The 14646-nt window shown below is 42.6% G+C and overlaps 1 protein-coding gene across 2 annotated transcripts in view; it reads left to right on the plus strand.

Moving 5' to 3' along the window:
• Window positions 1-14646, plus strand: part of LOC133344908 (uncharacterized) — an 842858-nt gene that overhangs the window by 467542 nt on the left and 360670 nt on the right. The window lies entirely within an intron of this gene.

Consider the following 14646-nt stretch of genomic DNA (forward strand, 5'->3'; position numbering starts at 1 on the left):
TTTATTTCCACTCCACAATACACTTTGCTCACTCACTCTCCGTTGCTGGCAGACAACGGAGAGTGGACAGACTACGCACTAAGTCCCCACCACGCACGTGGCAACCCGAGCCCCCGTCCGCGCGTGACCCTGCTCTTGTCAGTTTCAGTCTGCTCCCGATCGTTCTCTCTCACTCGCTCTTAATACCTTCGTCACGTGGTTCCCCCAGCCAATCGTTCATGGACAGCTTCGACCATTCTCGATGGTTCCCTGTCAATCCCGGGACCATGCCCCTCATCCGGCTCCCCATTAGCTGGGGCCCCGAATGGCTAGGCCAATCACTCCTGATGACCTGTCGTGATGACGCGTGGGCCATGGTCCCTATCTCAACCCTTATTGGCTACAAGCAGGACTGGCAAGCCAATCCCCACGTGAACCCTCTATGGCTGTTATTACACTACTATAGAGTTAGTAGTTACTACTATAGAGTCGGTAGATACTACTGTAGGGTCAGTAGATACTACCACGGTCAGTAGGTACTACTACAGTCCATATATACTACTATAGAGTCAGTAGCTACTACTGGGCTCAGTAGACACTACTGTGCAGTTAGTAGCTACAACTACAGAGTCAGCAGATACTACTATATAGTCAGTAGATACTACTGTAGAGCCAGATACTACTGTATAGTCAGATACTACTATAGGGTCACTAGATACTACTCACTCTATTGTATGTAGGGTGTTGAGGTATATATGCCCACTTTCTATAACTTTTTGGAATTCTGCAAGCCTCTTACAATTTTGTTGACGGACGAATGGACAGACAAACGGCACGCCGGGCTTTCACAATAGCTTAGTATTTGTGTATGTATATGTTATGTTTTTAAGAGAAGTTTTGAAATATATATTTTTCCCCGAGCAATGCTGGGTACTTTCCGTTAGTTGTTTATAAATGCCTACCGTTGGTAGATAAGACAGTTATATCACTTTCACGGGAAGGCCAATAACACGACGAGGTTTTTCTTAATTAGAACACCATCTTTTTCAGAGGTCACTTACAAAAGCCCCACCAAGTGGAAATGTCACGAGCCGCCACTGGGCAGTCCCTAACTTACCATTGTAAAGTTTGTGAGTTCAAATAATTGGTTGGAGGTCAGAGAACACGTTCTGGGGTGAATAACAGTCTCCAGTGCGCCAACTGTTTTATCTGCTTGACAATCCGCTCATTGTCGTGAATGTCACCTCTCCACCTCTTGCCTTCAATTGTTGCTGCAGCGTGGCGACTGTCAAATGTCTATTATCTCCTATGATTTGGCTCCTGCACACACACAGGCCAATACTGATACTGATGGTAGCAAATGCTGGCAACTCCACTCAGCTCCAGGTCCTCTTAGGCTATCCTGTTTACTATACATCCCGATTTCGCAAAATGTTATCTGGACAAATGCACGCTCATACACACAAAGACACGTTCACACATGCAGACACAAAGACAGAGATTAATCAATTTAGCTTCAAAGACTCTTGGGGAAAGTGCTGTCAACAGGAACCTATTAACGTGGCACAGCATACAAGGAAGTGGTGTGATGAGCACCACTCCCAGCCACATGTGTCTTCCTGGTGAAATTGACTACACTAACCAGGAGACCCAGGCCATATTCAAGTTATATTTTCTACTGGTAGCTGTGCTTAATTGCTATGAATCTAATCTAGGTCACCGTGATCATATCACATTAACTAAAACCGCTGTATTACCGCACCCTATGCACACATATTATTAATACCCACAATTTTGAATACTTTTAACAAATTGACCAAGACAAGACTAAAATCATTGTCTCCCTGCTCATACATTAGCCATTTTTTATCCAGTGGAAATTGTACATTTTCAAGGCAGGTGTCAGCCAACCTCTCTACAGTATGACCACAATGGACAAAAGGACCTTGCCCTTAAAGTATGGGTATGTTCTTTTGCGCGGGGTTTAAATTTATCGTGCAGTACATCACGTCATTGCATATGGAATAAACGTCCGTGCTGGGTCTCGCGTTCGCCGCTCGATTAAAATGACTCTCATTGATTTGAACTCTCACATCCCCCCGCAAAGTGAATTCGTTAGGACGAGAAGCCATGCATCTGGGGGAGTCTATCGAGCTGTTATTAAACATGGAGGGGCAGACAAGGGCAAGGTCCCTCATATACACCAGGAGGATTATGGGATTTAAAGAGGTGGTATGTGCAATGGCACACTCAGCCTTAGTACAAGCCATGTCCATAAATGAGACATGTATTCATGGATTTTGCGGTGAGGGCAGAAGTGAGAGGAAGGGAGGTTCTGGTCAAACTCGTACTCAAGTACCTCCCATCCCATATACCCGGTTGGATAATTTTCTCATTGGCAAAACAACGGGGGGAGCTTTCATACAAGGCGAGCTTTAACAATAACGTCTGCTAAAGTTGTCATTGCTTTGCAATTAAGTTATTAATCGTCATGTATCAGGCTGAAACATGCACGTGTGTGTAAGTTGCATATACAGTGAGGGAAAAAAGTATTTTATCCCCTGCTGATTTTGTACGTTTGCCCACTGACAAAGAAATGATCAGTCGACAATTTTAATGGTAGGTATATTTGAACAGTGAGAAACAGAATAACAACAAAAAAATCCAGAAAACGCATGTCAAAAATGTTATATATTGATTTGCATTTCAATTAGGGAAATACGTATTTATAGTTATCCCTCCATGTAAAAAGGTTTAAGTATTTTTTCTACACATCCCCTCAGCCACTAGGCTGTCCGGGACTGCAGAACCTCAGCAGCACTGGTTCAATGCAAGCAAATTCTGGACTGGCTTCAGCATTCAATGTCCCACCAGCAGGGCCAGGTCCACCTGAACCAAGACTAGTGCACGGCCATAGTTTCTAGATATTGGTCCTCGTTCAATACAAATTATATTATGATATAAAACAATCATCATTACCGTTGTGGAGAAAAAAACCCTAAATCAGCAGCAAAATAAATATGTATATTCTCCACAACAACGCAATTATTATTTTGTTATAAATGAATGCCTCTGTGATTGCCATAAAATGTGTGTTGTGTATGTTTGATTGTAACAGTGCAATACAATCCCAGCAACCTGGGTTAAAACTCAGCCATGTACATGGGCTGGGTGGCACAGTGATACTGTGCATGGTTTAACACTGTAAGGTTCTTAGTTTAAATCCCGTTCAGCCACTCATTCACTTTGTTTGGAGGTCAACAGTTGCTGTCGTATGTAAGACCCTCACCCCTGCCAACAAAAAGAATGTCGAAATTTCACTACTAGCTCAGGCCTGTAAGCAGGACAGGAGTGCTGTCGCAGAGCCAATCGAGTTGGAAACCACTTTGACTTTGATATCATGAGAAATTGAAATCTTAAATGGTCACGGTCTTGCCTTAGGTCAACTCAGCAGTAAATAAGAACTCGGTATACGAGGGAGACAAAAGCAGGTTGGATGTGTGCTGGTCCGCCATCTAATCACGTTCATTGCTGACCTTAGCACGTGCTCGCGAATAAAAACTTTCCCCAATAGAGTATACTGTATGTGTGTAAAGAATGTTCGCCTACAATCTGAGAGGATATCTTTTATGCATGTACTGGGTATTTTGTACCATCGGACACTCCACCCCCACAACTCCCAATTGGTGATGGGCGGTTGTGGAGAGAGTGGAGAGTTTGCCATACCTGGGCAGTGTGCTCATGACCGGCTCCGGTTTAACAGCAGAGGTCTCTTTCCGAATCAGTCGAGCGGCATTGTCTTTTCATTGGTTGCGTACCGCTGTGTGGAATCTACCTGGTCTGTCGCTCCGCACAAAACTTCAGGTCTTCTCAGCCACAGTCATTCCCTCCCTTCTCTACGCATGCGAAACGTGGACCCCCCCCTAATGGAACATCTTCACTGGTTACAAACAGGCTGGCCTGCCTACGATCCATCCTGGGTCTAACCAGGCTGGATTGTGTGAGGAGCTCACACATCATTTAAAGATGTGGACAAAATCCCATCAGTGAGCTCCTCCGGCAGGCAAGGCTGCGTTGGCTGGCCCATGTAGCCCGCATGCCCAGCCACCGCATGCCTAAACAAATTTTGTTCTGCCGGATCGTGGGGGCTAAACGGGCGTAGCACGGGCTAGAGAAGAGATTGAGTGATGTGCTACAGGAGGATGTGGAGCTGAGTGGACTTGCCGATGACTGGTACCAGTGGTCTCAAGATCGGCCTTTGTGGAGGAGGCTCGTGAAGGACTCTACTGGCCAGTTGGAGGCAGTCATCCTCCAACAACAACGGAGGGCGGAGGAGCGACGCTCACAACAACGAGCGGAGCGCCGGGTGGCTAAAGCACAGCAAATTGGCACAGTAGGGGGCGCAGGTGGTGCATCAGCCAGTCGTCTCAGTCAGTCGACCTGTGGCATCTGGGTCTGCCCCGTCACCTCTTGCCAGCGGACATAAGACACTACACGTGGCCTCAATGTGCACATTGCCTGCCACAAACGTCGTGGTGACGTCACCACCACTTAGTGCCGAATGGCGGTTTTTGTTGTATGGTATTGTGATATTTTTTACACTTTTCATTATTTTCTATCTACGTGACTTTACCCAAAGACACAATGAATGTACATTAATAATATTTGCGTGCAGACAACTAATTTTTATATTCCTTGCTTCTTTTGCTCAACTCTTGTACACAGAAACTTGTTATTTTTATAATCACCTTGAAAATATTCACATATTTTCGTTTGTGTGCTAATAATTTATTATTAACTTGCTCTGCATTCATTTTTTTGGTGTCTAATCATGTTCATAGAAACCAATTTTTTTATAATCACCTTGCAAATATTACAATCATAATGTTTGTGTGCGGACAAATAACATTTATGTTCCTTGCTTCTTCCACTAAACTCATGTACATAGAAAGTGTGTGTAAGTCGATATGTGTGTCTGTCTTTTTCACCCGGGCAACGCCGGGTACTTACCGCTAGTATGTGATAAATGTCCGTATATTACATTCAATACATTTTCATTTTTATTATGCTTATGATGTACTGTCATAGATATTGTGGACTGCACTACATCCTAGCGCTCCAGGTTTAACTCCTGGCCAGGGACATCAAATAGTATCTAAACCTGTCCTAGGACTCTACTAGGTTGCCTCAGCATGGAAAACAATATATATTTTTGCAGTGTGTGAGCATAAGTATTGAGGAAACCAAAGCAGATGGGTATGGTACTGGCCACAGAACTCCTCATTTGCCATGTTGGCCTTTATAGGCACTTGCTTACATCATTTGCCCTGACAGTTTACATAAAGAGTATGTGTGTTGTGATGACGTGTACTGCAAAAAACATTACCTGCAACTAAACCCTTCAAAATGTGCACAATATACAATACCGAACTTTTTATGCAGTATATTAACCTTCAATATTGTGACCGTGACCTTAATAAAAAAATATTCTGTACTGCAGTGCACAGCATTAATAGCACCTTAGCATTGACTTTTTAGTGAGTGCTAAGTATGGATTTGTGCACATTGCATTACACACGTGAACAAGTGAAACTTTGTGGATTAGATAGAAAGGGCTGCAGTCAGTACACAAATGGATACACAAGCGGGGACAGATAAACAGATAACCCATGGCGTAGGTATCATGAAACCACAAAGAAGGATGTACTGACAATAAACAACAATCATGCTGATTATTAATTTGCCCAAGAAAGCCTCACTGAGCCTTGAGACTCTTTCAGAAGGGTCTTGCGTGGGATGGTTGGCCAATTAAAATTCAGATAATTTCTGGAATAAAATACATTTGGTAAATATGAACACGGTGTGAGCCATCCATATTTATTTGCATAATTTTACTGTTTCTTAAACAAAAGATCATGGATGCAAACTGTTCATATATATGAATATCATGAACGTAGCTATGTGCACCATGGATTCTCTGACTAAACTGTAACTCCTCCTACCTGTATAATAACCATGTTTTTAAATAAAATGTGAATAATATTAAGGCAGACACATGTCAGCTTGACACTTCCATTTCATATTGTTAAGAGACACCACTAACCTTTCGGTTCAGGACTGTGCACCCGTGGGGTGCAGTACTCTGTAAAAATACATATAAGGGACATCTCAAAAGCAATGTTTAATCTCTTTTGTCCCAATTTTTTTTTTATTAAACTGATATGATATTTTTTTATAGTCATGGCAATGCCATGAATATCATGAATGTTTGTCATATGGCAGAAGTCCTCTAAATTATATTGCTAGACCATACATGAGCAAGTGAACATTAGAGCCTATTGCACGGCTTGGCTGCTGGACTGTGTCGCACCACCCACCACACAGCGCAGAAAAAGCACCATCAGATTTTCGTCTGTTTGACGATTTGAAGAATTTCATATGCGAGCGACATTTAGAAAGTAACACTGCTAAACGGGATGCTATTTGCAAAAGGGTATGTGATGCCGATGCAGACCCCTGGTTCCACACGGATATAAACATATCGAAAAGGATGGAGACCACGTGGTAAATTTTGGCAGACGTTTACAACACCCCCATGAATCTCAAATCTTATATCAGTAAAAAAAGGTGAGTGATATAAAAAAAAATATGTGGCATTCCTTTATCTGTATTTCTTATACGAGATGTCCCCCTGCCTTTGTGTGTGTCTGTGTATCTGTTTTGGACATGTGTTATGCTGTTTATCCTGTAGTTGTGCTCATATATGTCTGACACTATATTTACAGTGCATATTTTAGCACGTAAATAACACATTACTTTCAGTTAGAATATCTGTTTAGGTCATAGCATGATCCTCAATGAGAAACTGTTACAAAGCCTCTTATGTTATTGGCTGATTATTACCTCTGTCTGGATGCGTGCCCCGGGGAATGTGAGTGTGTCATACCATTTGTGGTAATGCCGTGTGCCCTCGTGAATGTAGGATATTTGCGACATTCATAAATATTCCAAATTATGTGACACGTCGTCACATTCAGCCATGACCTTTCTGCTGCTGAAGGAAGGCCTCCTCAAGCTGTTGCCATCTCATGGTCTAGCAATGCAACAATCATCAATCTCACCTTACAGTGGATTGATAAATCATTTATTTCGAATATCGTCGTTCGGTAGCTGAGGTTTTGATAGCTGGAGATTGACTGTATTCTATAACGTTTTGGCTTCAGAACTCTCCATGCTTTAAACTTTTGAAAGATCTGAGGAAATAGTTGTTGGTGCAAAAATGTGTTCCAGCAATGTGTCTGGCAGAAGCGGCGGTGCTAACTCAGTGTTACACTGAACGATCGGACCTCAAGTTTGGATTTCTGTGTGCCCAGAATAATCTCTGCCTCTCAGCTAAACTTTGTGGCTCTTAATAAGGGCTGTTTTCCAGCTGACGAATCTCCTGAGATTCCAAAGAACACAGGATGAGATGTTACTATCCTTTGTGCAAGCACTTCCAAGAGTTCATGAACAGTGAGCCTGGTGAAATTTGGGGAGCGCATCGTCAGTAGTGAACCTTTGGGTCCTAGGGTGTTTCGGCCTTTCATACTATACACCCTCCCCAAAGGCGGCCAGCGACAAGGTGATCAATCCTACGCTTGCGTTCCTTTCCCAATTAGTCATAGGAGTTGCCTTGTTGTTGATAGCCAATATCCCATGGGACTATGCATGGCAGGGGCGTCCTCCTCCCTGAGTCAAGCATTGTTGACTGCATACCTCCTGGCCCTCTCACTTTGGGGCCCAGCTGGGGTCTTTCCTCTTCATCCAGAGCCACTGACTGCTGCCTTCTGCCGCCTCCGATACAGCTCTGATTGCCGAACGCTGGCTCTGGCCCTTAATTCCCAGGTCTCTAAGCAGTCTGGTTGTAGATGTTGCCACAAAACCTCTGCAGCCCACCTCCACTGGTCGGACTTCTGTGTTCCAGCCATGATGCCGTACTTCGGCAGCTAGATCGGCATAGCGCAGATGTTTTCGCTCATAAGCCTCATCTACTGAGTCCTCCCAGGGTACTGTGAGCTCAATGATGAAGACCTTCTTGAGCGAACGGGACCAGAGCACCATGTCAGGTCTTAGGGTGGTGGTTGCGATCTCCGGAGGAAACACAAGTTGCCGGCCAATGTCAGCTAGCATTTTCCAGTCGCGGGCCAAGCGCAGCTGGTCTCGCTCTATTGGTGTAGAGCCGCTCCTCGGTGGTTTAGCCCCTTCGCGGACAAAGGTCGTCCGTAAGGGGTGTGATGCTGCTGGGGGTGGTAGGGAGTTGGTGGCAGCTCGCTTGTCCTCCAGGGCGGACGCAAGGTTTTTAAGGACTTGGTTGTGACGCCAAGTGTAGCGTCCTTGGCTGAGGCTTGTTTTACACCCTGTGAGAATGTGCCTGAGGTTGGCTGGCACAGGGATGGACTGCCAACGATTGTTGAATTTACCATTGTTTTATTTTCATTCAGTGCCAAAAGGGGAGACTTTACATACAATGCATGCAATGCATGCGCACACGTACATGGTGCATTTAGGACGCTTATGAGTAAATAGAAATACTGGGGGCTCAGAAGGTCAAATTGAAACACACTTTTAATATATACATTTGTAACAAGTGTTTCTGTGTGTAATCGTTTACAGCTACTGAAAGGATTAAACATTGACATGTGTGGTCTCATTGGAACCAGAATTACTGTTTGAAGATTACACAATGACATCTGAAATAGGGTCGGTGACCTTTGACATCTGAGAAATATAATTTCAAGATAGTTTAAGGAGTTAACAAACCGACATTATAACCAAGCCCACCACGCTGCAGAGTACTATATAGCATATTTTAATAAGTCAGCAAATTAACACATCTTCTTCATTAAGTACTGATTGAACAATATCCCTTACTCTCAAAGGTGGTACATTTATGCCACATCCTCAGCATGCTCATCAATATGGGTCATGAAGGGGAGCCCAGGGCTTATTTGAATATCACTGTTCTTCCCCATGGCCGGGATTCTATCTTGGCTTGCTTGGATTGATGGTGTGGTAAAGAAACCGTTATGTCACTACTCCCAAATTCTTCTTTTAGTGGTTATTATATGTTTGTGGTACCTGAAAAAATATATAGTTAAAGTATGTTACCAGACTGCAAGTACTACACCTAGCATCATTTGTGCTATCAGCAAGTTTGCCCTTTATAAACAATAAAAAAAAGTTCACGTGACGATGAATCACGTTTTCTACAAATCGGGCTATTCATTGCGTTCATGTGCATATATTGTGCAGTTTTTCTTGAGATAAACTGACTGTTCCATGTCATATTATAGAATGTAATTCACACTTTAATTCTGTAACCTTCCATACTTTTCCTGAGAATATAGTATGCGCTTCTGTAAAAAAGTAATCCACCCAATTCAAATTGTCCTGTCAAACTTCCGAGGGTAAGACAGGTTCCAATTAAATGAAAGTTGTCAACATTTATGCATTTTTGTATAAATATAAACTACAGATACATAAAAACAGACGAACAGACCACCACGCATAAAAAAAAAAACTTTACACTTTCATTGTCTCAATACCTCTAACCACTGTGACTCAGGTTCCCCCGTTGAACAGGAATAATTCTTCCTAATGTAGCCTCAAGCACTTCATCCATGTGCACTTGACCTCTGCGTCGGAGCTTCTGCTCAGACTATTCACCGCAATGCTCATTGTTAAAGCGACCCTTTGCCCCCTACATATCCTCCTGCAGCCGTGTAAATCTAACGTGCTTATCCAGCATCATCCGGTGCATGGCCACCTATGTGTCACTGCCGCCTTACCACCGCAGCCATGCTCATCTCAGTGCGTATGTGCTTTCGCTCAGAGAGATACCACTGGACAGATAGCCTCTGGGGTGGAATGAATGCTCATCACATGACCGGCCACGTAAGCACACAATCAATTCCTATACATCTGGTGGCTACAGTACAAGGGCATGCTCTGGAGCGAATTACATGCAATATTTAAAGGTACATTTTCACTTGCAGCGTATGTGATTGTGAATGTAAAAAAAAGTTAATCTTCATAATGTGCCCTGACGAGAGGAATATGCTTAATTCAGCTCTACATTTGGATTCGCCTAAATGTAATGTACACGCTTATATTTCCAATGCTAAATAAAGTGCATATTGTAGTGCAGATACAAATGTTACTCCTCTAATGACAGAAGCCAGATTTGAAGACCCAATCATATATTTTTACCTATCAAGAAATACCTCCTCTGATTCTAAAAAGTCCAGTTTTACAGTAAACGTGGTTTTCTTTTCGAAATATTTTAGCGAATTGCATTTTCAGAATTTTTGCACCGAAGAAAACATATTAGGTATGATGTTAGGGGAGGGTGTGAGTTGTAGATTTGGGTATTAAAGTCATGCATTTTGTAGGAAGGCAACAATTTATTTTAAAGCTGTTATGGTAGAAACATTTGGAAACATTTACTTTGGGGGCAATTTATGTTGGTGGGAAAGAAATATATTTTGATCCTGATGCACATTGACAGATTAGTTTATAATGTAACCTCAATGCACTACAAGAGAACATGGAGGTTTCTTGATTCAAAGTATTAAATCTTCAGTACATTATGAAATCTTACACATCCACTGTTGGAGATTAATTCGCAAAAATGGTCAGACAAAAAAAATATGATTACAGGGTCCCAGAGTATTAGAAGAGAATATGGTAATAGCGTTCAATTAGGTTACGAGTACAAATATTGGTTGTAGGTTGACACAGCATACAATTTCTCTGATATGCATAAAGAGTACAACTTTGTAAGAAGATGAACAATAGTCCTCCTAAATTTAGACTGGCTCTTGTCTTGTGAATATGGAATTTCCACCATCAGCTAAGGACTGTCAATGGAGATGAGCACTACGACATTGCTCATTTCAGCAACACCGACTTCATACTCCCTCATATTGAACACAACCCACGTCAAAGCTCGAGGGCCTAAGGCAGGGCCTGCACAAACAACATTCACAGATACAGTAAAACCTTGGATTGCGAGCATAATTCGTTCCGGAAACGTGCTTGTAATCCAAAGCACTCGTATATCAGTTGTGATCACGTGACGCTCGGCAGACAAAGCGTATACGTACTACGCGTATTGCAAGACCTCGCTCGTTTATCAAATTAATATTTATTAAAAAATTTTGCTCGTCTTGCAAAACACTCGCAGACCAAGTTACTCGCAATACAAGGTTTTACTGTACTTCTCTCTAACCCCTGGTGCACTCGCACAACATATAATAATATACAGTCCATTGCTAATCCACTGCTGGTAGAATGCCTCACTGCACCGTCTCACATTATACAGTTCACAATTGGGTCCTCTGTTTGATCACACTACACCACTCTGCTCAGTGTGGTTTGAAGGGATACACCAGAACCAGTTCAAATGTCTCTCTCCACTTATGTTAGCTGTATTCAGAAATCAAAGTTAGGTTTATGGTATCGTTCGCGAAGCACTTTGCCACTGATCCAGCCTGGGATTGATGTAAATATAATTGTATTCTTCGTAGCTTTCTCTAATGCTGTTGCATCAAACCAATGAGTAAAAAAAAAATTGCTGAAGAAAGGGTGAACCATTCTTTTGTAGACTAACAAATAGTTAGGTACATTGGTCAGGCCATCCAAAATGTGCTAAAAGAACTGCTACTTAGAAAGTTTGCACTTTTTTGTGTGAAATCCTGATGTACAATGATATCATCATCTTGAAACCGTGATACCAGAGCCGTGATTGGTGGTGCAGTGGTTCACGCACTCCACTATAAACCTGACAACCTGAATATCTAAATTGGTCCCGCACCGACCAGCACCGCGAAGTATGATCAAACAACCCTCATGAGCAACAGGGCATGGGGAGGTCGTTATCTGGCAATGGATTGACATAGCGTTATAATTGCGAACTGTTACCGTATTTTGACACTGATACTGGACTCTCCTTTCATGTACTGTACTTTCAGGCAAAAAGTCTTAGTTACAACTCAATATTGAAATTGTGATGTGCAGTGTTTTATGGGATCACTTAATGCGATATATATACCGTCAAAAATGTTCCATTTATTGTCAATCAAGTCAGGAGCCAGATTTGAAAATAGGAAGAAGAAAAAACTTTGAAAGTAAATGTCACCTTCCACATGAGAGAAAATGGCTCAGTGGGGAATTTATCCATCACAAGGATGTACACTTGTTTTTGGGTTGTCTTTTCTAACAAAGAGAGTTTTGTTCAATCAAAGCATTGGTTGTGGTTTTCTAGAATTTTTGTACCTATATCAGTTTCAGCTTTAAGTCATTAAGATTGGCTTGTTTACCAACGTGCAATGTTGATTGGGCGTTAGACCCGTCCTTTTATTCAATGTGATCGACCACAGAGACTTTCAATAATTCTTTCTACAAACCAAATATATTGAGCCACTCTTACACTGAGTAGTGAAGCAGCATTCCCACTGGTTTGAAGGTGTCAATTTGTGTCACCTTTGAGCAGTGGCAATGACATTCACTCACTTAATGCTGCGTACAGGGAGGGACGGAGTCACGGGTTACAACGGCATCCCGGTTTAAAATGCAGACCTGTTATGCAGAGTTATATAGGAGTGGCCAGGTCGTTAAACCTGTGCAGGTCTGGCAAACTGTGTAATTATCGCTTAGCAGGTGGATTTTCTCACCCTGTAAAACAGTGGTGACAGCTCTGGCAAGAATAACAACATCACTTCATTTTAAACTCTCAACACCATGCCTTAATTGCAAATATGCTCACAGTGAGCAAGTATACATTTTAGGCATATCCTGATCATGTTTAAATATTATTATAACATTGACGTAAAAAAAACAGCCAGGTTAGACACGTAAAGGTTTTTGACAAATTAAAATGTGATTTCAAATATTGCCTCGATGAAAATGTCATAACCAATAACAACTTTCTTAGTCTGCCCCTATGAAAGCTCGTGGTTTTTTTTATAGGCTTACTGCCTTCTCCTGATCCTTATCAAAGTTTACATTGATACAAATACAGTTAAGTGTACAGTTTTCAAAAGTGAATTACATATCATTAGTAAATGCAGTGTTGACGTGTGTTTATTGAGTGATTTATTTATTCGTGGTCTTTGGCTCGTACAAGATTACTGCAATTGTCATGCCGAGGAAGGGTGTCATGGAGTTAACCACGTGAAAATGTTAGATTTTTACACTTGCTTTTTTAAAGCACTTATTTGCGCTGTTTTTGCAAATTCACAACATGATGGGTTTCCCATACCACGTATTACGAGTTTGTATCATTGTGAAACACTGATATAAATGTAATAAACGACTCGGTCAGGCTTCCTTGGTCTCCGTTGTGTCGTCTATTTAGGTTCTTCGTACCGCACCCCTCCGTGCACGCTCCGTGTGGGCCGCACTCGCTGGTGGCCGCTCTGCTCTCTCTCTACGTGTGCCCCGCACACGTGCCAGCCACACCGCTCGCTTCGTGTGCCCCGCACACTCTGCTAGTCACTTACTAGCTACGTGTGCCCCGCACACTCGGCTAGTCCTCACACCCCTCTAGCCCCGTCGCCGCACACCACGTGGCAGATGGCGCCGCTGCTCCCGTTCCGCCCAGCGTGGCTCCCCCCTATTCTCGCTCCGTTCCAACTCCCGATCTCTTCCGGCTCTCTCCCTATATCCTCTCCATCACGTGACCCTGACTCCTCCTTCCCATACTGCTCCCGTCTCCCATTGGAGCCGAGATGAGCAGTGGCTCCTCCCACACGCTCCGTCGACCCGGCTCCGCCCCCCAATGCTCCGGCCTGCGTGATTGGCGCAGAGGCCAACAACCACCCCGTTTATGCTCGCATTACATAAATAAAACAATGGGAATGTCTTGTGAATAATTTAATGTGGTGCACCGTGTAGATGATAAGACGAATTGGCAATCTCATACAAATTACTGAGCAGCTTCAGGGAATAAAATGTTAACCATCTGCAAACTGGCTTAGTAGCACATGTGCCAACCATTCGACTATCCAGTAATCATCATGATAAAAACAATGTATTTAGTGTATTCGTAAGAGAGGTACATATGTATGTTGAACTCTTTTCGCACTGTACGTAGCCAACAGAAACGAGTACTGTATATAACTTATCTGTACATATTTGTTTTATGTTTATACCCTCATAGATGTATGTTTTATTTTGGTTCTCTGGTATCCTCTTACATTTTTGCAAGGAAAATGGCTTAACATCTCAAGCAAAACTAGTCCTGGATGCTCATTTATTTTTTAAACGAAATGAATGTTTTAAAGTGAATGAAACTAATTGTTGATGTACTTCTTGGAAAAAAAAATGATTGTACAATGGTGTGTGCCAAGATGTAAACATGTTCTCTCCACTTTGATGCAATTCCCTCCCCAATGCGTCCATCCAGTTATTCTTTAATGTACGCCCTGTGCCTTTTCAGTGCCAATTCTCACTGTGCTACCTATGACATGATGGAGATGGTGATTTCCCCAATGATTAAGATTATATCTCAAATCAACACCTTCAACTTGGAATTCCCTGTCGGTTAATGTTACACCTCCATCACACTGTCATCACCAATGAAATTGTTGACAGAATGATAAATTTCAGTTGCCTTGAACTGCCACA

Source organism: Lethenteron reissneri, chromosome 20 (genome assembly GCF_015708825.2).
Source record: "Lethenteron reissneri isolate LAM-NWPU_2019-01 chromosome 20, ASM1570882v1, whole genome shotgun sequence".
NCBI lineage: Eukaryota > Metazoa > Chordata > Hyperoartia > Petromyzontiformes > Petromyzontidae > Lethenteron > Lethenteron reissneri.